Source organism: Xyrauchen texanus, chromosome 44 (genome assembly GCF_025860055.1).
Source record: "Xyrauchen texanus isolate HMW12.3.18 chromosome 44, RBS_HiC_50CHRs, whole genome shotgun sequence".
Classification (NCBI taxonomy): Eukaryota; Metazoa; Chordata; class Actinopteri; order Cypriniformes; family Catostomidae; genus Xyrauchen; species Xyrauchen texanus.
Genome location: NC_068319.1, coordinates 23,687,493 through 23,694,045, shown reverse-complemented (window position 1 = coordinate 23,694,045; position 6,553 = coordinate 23,687,493).

Genomic DNA, 6,553 nt, shown 5'->3' with positions numbered 1-6,553 from the left:
TTCAGGTCTTAAGTGACCCGGGACCATATTTTAGACCTCTTTGCCCAGGACCCCATTTAATGCCCTTACCTCTTTAGTGCTCCTCAACCTTTCTCTTCCGAATAGTGTAACAATACAAAAAAAACAAGTAAAAAATTTGAAAATATATATTTTAGAACTGCTTAATAACCAAATGTGTATAGGGTAATTAAAGACCCGACATATGTAATAGTGTTACTCCTTCGGTCAAAATCAAGGGGTTGAGGATCTGTCAACAGAAACTTCCCTCGATCATTTAACGAAGTGGAACAGACTTCCAAAATGGCAGTGAGGATTTCCACAAGGGGAAGTGCTTAGGGAAGTTACAAGTGGATGTTTAAAGTTAAGTGGAACGCAGCTTTGTGTACCTGTCTGCCTCTAGGAAGACTAGAAGGAACACTTACTGCATGACACACCTACTCCAAGTAACGCTTCCTTTGGATCATAAAGCGACACTAGAGGCTAACAGAACTATTAAAATTCTATGCAATAGCTGTATGATTCATGTAGTCTTAACTGTGTAAATTTAACAAAGAAAAACTTTAAAATTATATTTCACATATTATTAAATTGAAGATATAAATGGTGACATTAAACATATTTCTGTTCTGTTTTCTCCAGTTAGCTCACAAGCTAACCGGTTAGCCTGTTAGCTTAGCATATTGCTAGCTTCTCTTCATTTTAATCACATTCCTACTTACTGTCGCCACCTAGTGATTCGCTGGAATGTTTCTATTCAACAGAACAAGTTGTGTTATATTTAAAAATGTTATAAACTTTGTATTTTTTTTTGTTATTAGGTTTAGGGGTAGGGATAAGTGTAGGTATAGGGTTGCTGTGGGAATCAAATAAAAACCCCAAACACAGTGTATGAATGTGACAGCCAACAGTTGCAAGACTTTAGCATTTCGCCTGTTATTTGAGGGGGTCGTTACTTGTAGTAGTGTGCCTTGCAATAGTCTTGCAGGATGCAGACAGACCTTTCTTGAACAAATAAGTAAATTAAACATGGAGAAGCAGAGTGATATAAAAAGTGAAGGATGCTTGGAACAATCAGATTTGAAGACCTGAACTAATTGTTGTATAAATTATTTTATTGTTGCACTCAAATTTAAATTGGCTCAGAAATCTTTGCATGCTGCTTTTGAGCCATGTGCAATGTTAAAACATGAAGAGTTGCTTGAAGAAAGTTTGCCACAATTGTTATAGCATAATGTGTGAGGTACCTAATTAATTACTTAAGTGAAATCTTCCGATTTCTCTACATAATTATCTTTTTTTGTCCTTTCACAGTATTGACCCCAGACTGTGCATCCAGGACACAGTAGTCTATTCTCTGAGCACCACATAAGAAGGTGTATCTCGTGTGCCAACCCGATCTCATGAAAATTCGTAAAATATTTTTTTACGAATATTTCTACTTCGTATGATATTGTTCGATTTCTTTCGTATAAATTTGTACGATCAAATCTAGTGTCAAGATGTGCACATAAATCTACAAATAGGTGGACTCCACCCATCGTCTACTCAAGTCACTCAGATAACGGCCACATTACTTGGACCAATCGTAGCACATTATATCTTCAACCAATCACGCTTTGTTTTACTATCAGGTTGGGACCAGAGTCACAGCTCTCATGAGAATGGAATCAAGCACATACAGATAAGCTTCAAGGCCGCAAACTTTTAAAGAAACGGACATCATCAGAGGAATATTGTGACTTAATGTCTTCGTATAATTTTCTCTCAGTTATAAACGTGTTGTGTCTTGTTAAATGTTGACTGCTGAAAATTGCCCATTTGTAGAGTGACCTGATCATTAGCATTATAGCTAACCTGGCAGACTGTATGAGTCTACTATTAAAATTTTAGCCAAGTTTCTTGACTGAAATGTGTCATCAAAACCTTTACTATTAATGTTACATGGCAGATCCAAACAGACACACTACTAGACACTACAAAAGATTAGTGCAGTGCCTTTATAAAACATGATTCATATTAGATCATCTTAGAGCACAAACCATAAATGAATACCCTATATTACAGTGTACAGTGTCCACCTATTTGTAGATTTGTGTGCACATCTTGATGCTAGATTTGCTTCAAAATTGACAAATGCATGTAGCGAAACGATGAATGTGTGTAGCAATCCGCAAATGCACAGGAAGAGATCCACAAATAAATGTGCGTGATTCACAAATGAATGCTGGACAGAGTTGTGTTTGTGAGTTAAAAATATATATATTTGTAAGTATTTTTTTTATTTGCAAATCTCATTTTATGTATTTGCAAATCTCATTTATTTCTTTGTGAATTTACTTTATTTTTGTGAAACTTATTTATTTGTGGATCTCATTAAATGTATTTGTGAATCTCTTTCCACTTATATGTTAATTTGCATAAATTCCATCTCCATACTCGGCTATCCTGCGCTTAAAAAAAGCCTATAACATACAACATAACATACAAGCATGTGCAGATGTAGACTCAAATGTGAAAACATCCATAGGGACATTCAAACTTTGGAATTCCCTCACCACTACTGAAGTGATTTCATAATTACTTTGCTGATTTTGCTTGTCTAGCAAGAGGACTTATTCCTGCACATGCCAAGAGTGAGAGAGGGAAGAAGCATGCACAGTAAACTAAGAGCAGTCTCTATAAAAATATAAAACCAGCTGTAAATGTGTAAAAATGATGATCAGTTTAATGGGGGGTGTGGGGGGTGGGTCAGCATCAGAACCGTTTAGTCGACTAGTCTCCCACATCCCTAATTCTGACAGCATGAGAGTAATGCAGTGTCTACATAAAGGCTATCACATTTTTATCATTTATTTTATGAATTTATTATTCTTTTTTTTTTGTGACTGGTTAAGTGCTCATGGAAGAGATGTGCTTTTAGCCATTTTTTGAAGACTACTTTTGAGTCTGAGTTGGGAAGGTCATTCCACCAACGTGGTATGATGAAGCTGAACGTCCGGGAAAGTGTTTTGGTGCCACTTTGTGTTTGTACAAGACGACGACATTCCTAAGCCGATCGTAGGCTTCTAGTGGGTGCGTAGCTCTGCTGAAAGGATTTTAGGTATGCTGGAGCAGACCCAGTGACTATTCTGTATGCCAGCATCAGAGCCTTGAACTTGATACATGCATCAACCAGCAGCCAGTGAAGAGAGACAAGGAGTGGTGTAACATGCTCTCTTTGGTTCATTAAAGACCAGACATGCAGCGTGATGTGATGTGGTCTGTGATATTTAGTTTTTTTTATCGATGGTTACCCCTACATTTCTGACTGTTTTGGAAGGCATTATTGTAGTTGAACCCAGCTGCACGGTGATGTTGTGTTGGCTGGAAAGACAAGGAGTTTGGTCTTGGCTGGGTTAAGTTGTAGGTGGTGTTCCTTCATCCAGGAGGAGATTCGAGGAGTCACTGTGGTGTCGTTGGGCTGAAAAGCCAAGTATAGCTGCCTGTCATTGGCGTAGCAGTGGTAAGAGAAACCATGTGCATGAATGATGGGTCCCAGTGATGTTGTGTATATAGAGAAGAGAAGTGGCCCAAGCACTGAACACTGAGGTACCCCAGTAAGTAGCTGATGTGGCTTGGACACCTCATCTCTCCAGGCTACCTTGAAGGACCTACCTGAGAGATATTAATTAAACCAGTCAAGCACAATTCCTGTGATGCCCAGCGAAGAGAGGGTGGAGAGAAAGATCTGATGGTTGACTGTGTCAAAGACTGCAGAAAGGTCTAGCAGAATCCAGATGGATGATCTGGATTCAACTTTCTCCTATCTGAAGGGCAGTCTCAGTGGAGTGTCCAATTTTGAAGCCTGTTCGATTGTCATCCAGCAACTTGTTCTGTGAGAGATAGGCAAAGGTCTGATTGAAAACTGCCCTTTCAATTGTTTTCACTGTGAATTTGATGAGAGAGACTGGTCTGTTGTGTTCTACTTGTGTGGGGATAAGTTCAGGTGTTTTCAGCTGCGGGGTTACTCGATCCTTCTTAAATTTAGTGGGAAAAGTGCCTGTAAGCAGAGATGTGTTAATTATGTGTGTGAGTGCAGGTGGGATGGACGGAGAGATGGCCTGGAGAAGATGAGAAGGAATGGGGTCAAGGGAACAGGTGGTGGGGTGGTTTGAGAGGAGGAGTTGAAAGACCACAGTGTCAGTCAGAGAGAACATAGAGACAGAAGAGTTGCATTCAGGAGACAGGTGTTTGACAGGGTGTGGTGCTAAGAATTTATTGCTGATGATTGTAATCTTATTAGTTAAAAGTTGCGAAGACATCTGCTGTCAGTGATGTGTCAGGCGGTGGAGGGGGAGGACAAAGAAGTGTATTGAATGTTCCAAACAAGCTGTGAGTGTCTGTGGTGCTGTTGATCTTGTTCTGGTAATTGGAAGTTTTTGCAGATTTAACGTTATCTGAAAAAGTTGCAAGCAGAGACTGATGTTTACCTAGATCTGCTGGAGCTAGGGGCTGGGTGGTGTAATACATGCTGGCCTAGAGGAGAGAGGACAAATGCTGTCTAGACATGTTGTTAAAGTAGAGCTTAGTGCGTCTGTGGCAGTGTTTACATCCAGGGTGGAAAATTAATTTTGTGTGGGAAGATAGGTGGAGACAGCAGCGGAAATGCATGAGGGTGAAAGAGAACCGAGGTTATGGCAAAAGGAAGCCAAAGGTGAGTCTGTTTTAATGTAGATGGGAGAATCATGTTGAATCAAACAAAGTAGTGATCAGAGACATGTGCGGTTACGTGTAAAAATGAGATCCAGCTGGTTGCCCGATCTGTGAGTTGCTGTAGTACTTAGTCTTTCCAAGTCAAATGAGGCCAGAAGAGCATGAAATTCAGCGGCATGGGGCTTGTCTATGTGTATGTTGAAATCACTAAGAACCACAAGTGGCCTACCATCCTCCATGGAGGAGGACAGCAGGACATCCAACTCCTCGAGAAAGTATGTCACCTGACCTGGAGGGCGATAGATGACAACAACAGATGTATTAATACTATAATACTATAAATGTAGTAATAGCATGGAATTCAAAAGCAGTATTGTTACATAGAAAAGAGTGTGGTAATAATGTCCAGTTGTTTGAAATGAGCAAACCTGTTCCCCCACCCCTACCGTATGACGAGGGGTGTGAGAGGAGATTTGTTGGATAGAGCAGCAAGTTTTGCTGTATCCTCTGGACGTATCCATGTTTCTGTCAGTGCAAGGATGCTGAGTGTGCAAATAATTTATGCTACACTTTAGCAATAAATACTTATCTAAAACATGTGAGGCACTGTTTATAGACACTAAAAACAATGATAGTTTTACACACACTGGACAAACAACACTAAATTTAACAGTAATATCCTTGGACAAGTACAGTTCACATGCAAGTTCAAGACAGTAAACAAACAGCACAAGTCTAGCAATGAATACCAATCTACAACAAAGTAAAACAATGGAAAAGTACAGTACAAGTTTCTGAATGCATATGAAATTTTATGAATTTCTAGTTCCTTCTGCATCCTGTTTATTACCTCAATTAATTTTCAGCTTTTTAATAGGAATTTAACAGGCCTTCTCAATTAAATTGTAAATGGCATAGCCATGTTGGACAGGAGCCTAAATGTTTTCTGGGTATTCATGTACAATAACCTGAAAATAAGGTGGTGCTTCAGATAATAACTTTTAATGTGATTCAATTTGATCGCCCATGATTTAGAGTGGATTATTCTCATTTTCATAATGGATTTGACATAAAGGCAAAGTCAGAGTCCTTGACTGCAGTTTTACTGGGATAGTTCAGACCACTTACCCAAGAGGATCACTCACAATTCTGGAGATCAGGATATCCTGTTTGGGATAGACATGGTATCGGACTGCATGTCTTAATGACAAATTTTTGTATGAAATTAACATATTGTGTTTATCAAGTAATATTGGTTATAATATTTATGCCCTTCCTATAGGCTGTCTGATGCAGTTAACTGTTCTCTCGTATCTGAAGTCATTTTGTGGATGCTGAAAGACCAGGGCTTCCCTGACCAAGTGGGCTCATTTGGGAATTCCCTGCCTCAGAACCCTCTGGACTGGGTACAATACAGAAAAAAAAACCATAACATCGGTACACAGTCTGCTTATTATCCTTTTCTCTGTTGAGTTACAGAACCTGGTGGTGGCGTTCTCACACTTTAGAAGTGTTTCAAGAGGAAATGTAGCAGTGACCATGATGATGCAAAGCTGATTTGTAAACCACTGTTTACGCTCTCCACTAATGTCTTGCTACACTTTTTATGGTTTACAAAGAGCACACAGGCTTGCAGCATACCACTGTCATACCATCTAGAAGTAAAAATGTACGGAAACTTGGCGAACCCCCAGGCTCAAATTGTTAGTGTCATGGAAACAGTCCATACTAATACCAGTAGTTTGGTGAATTAAACATACCTGAAATTTTTTTTGACGAGTTTCAGCCTTTATTTAAAAATTGTATTTGCTAAACATAAGTTCCATTTTATAAAAAAAACTCAAATAATTCAGTGTCCTTT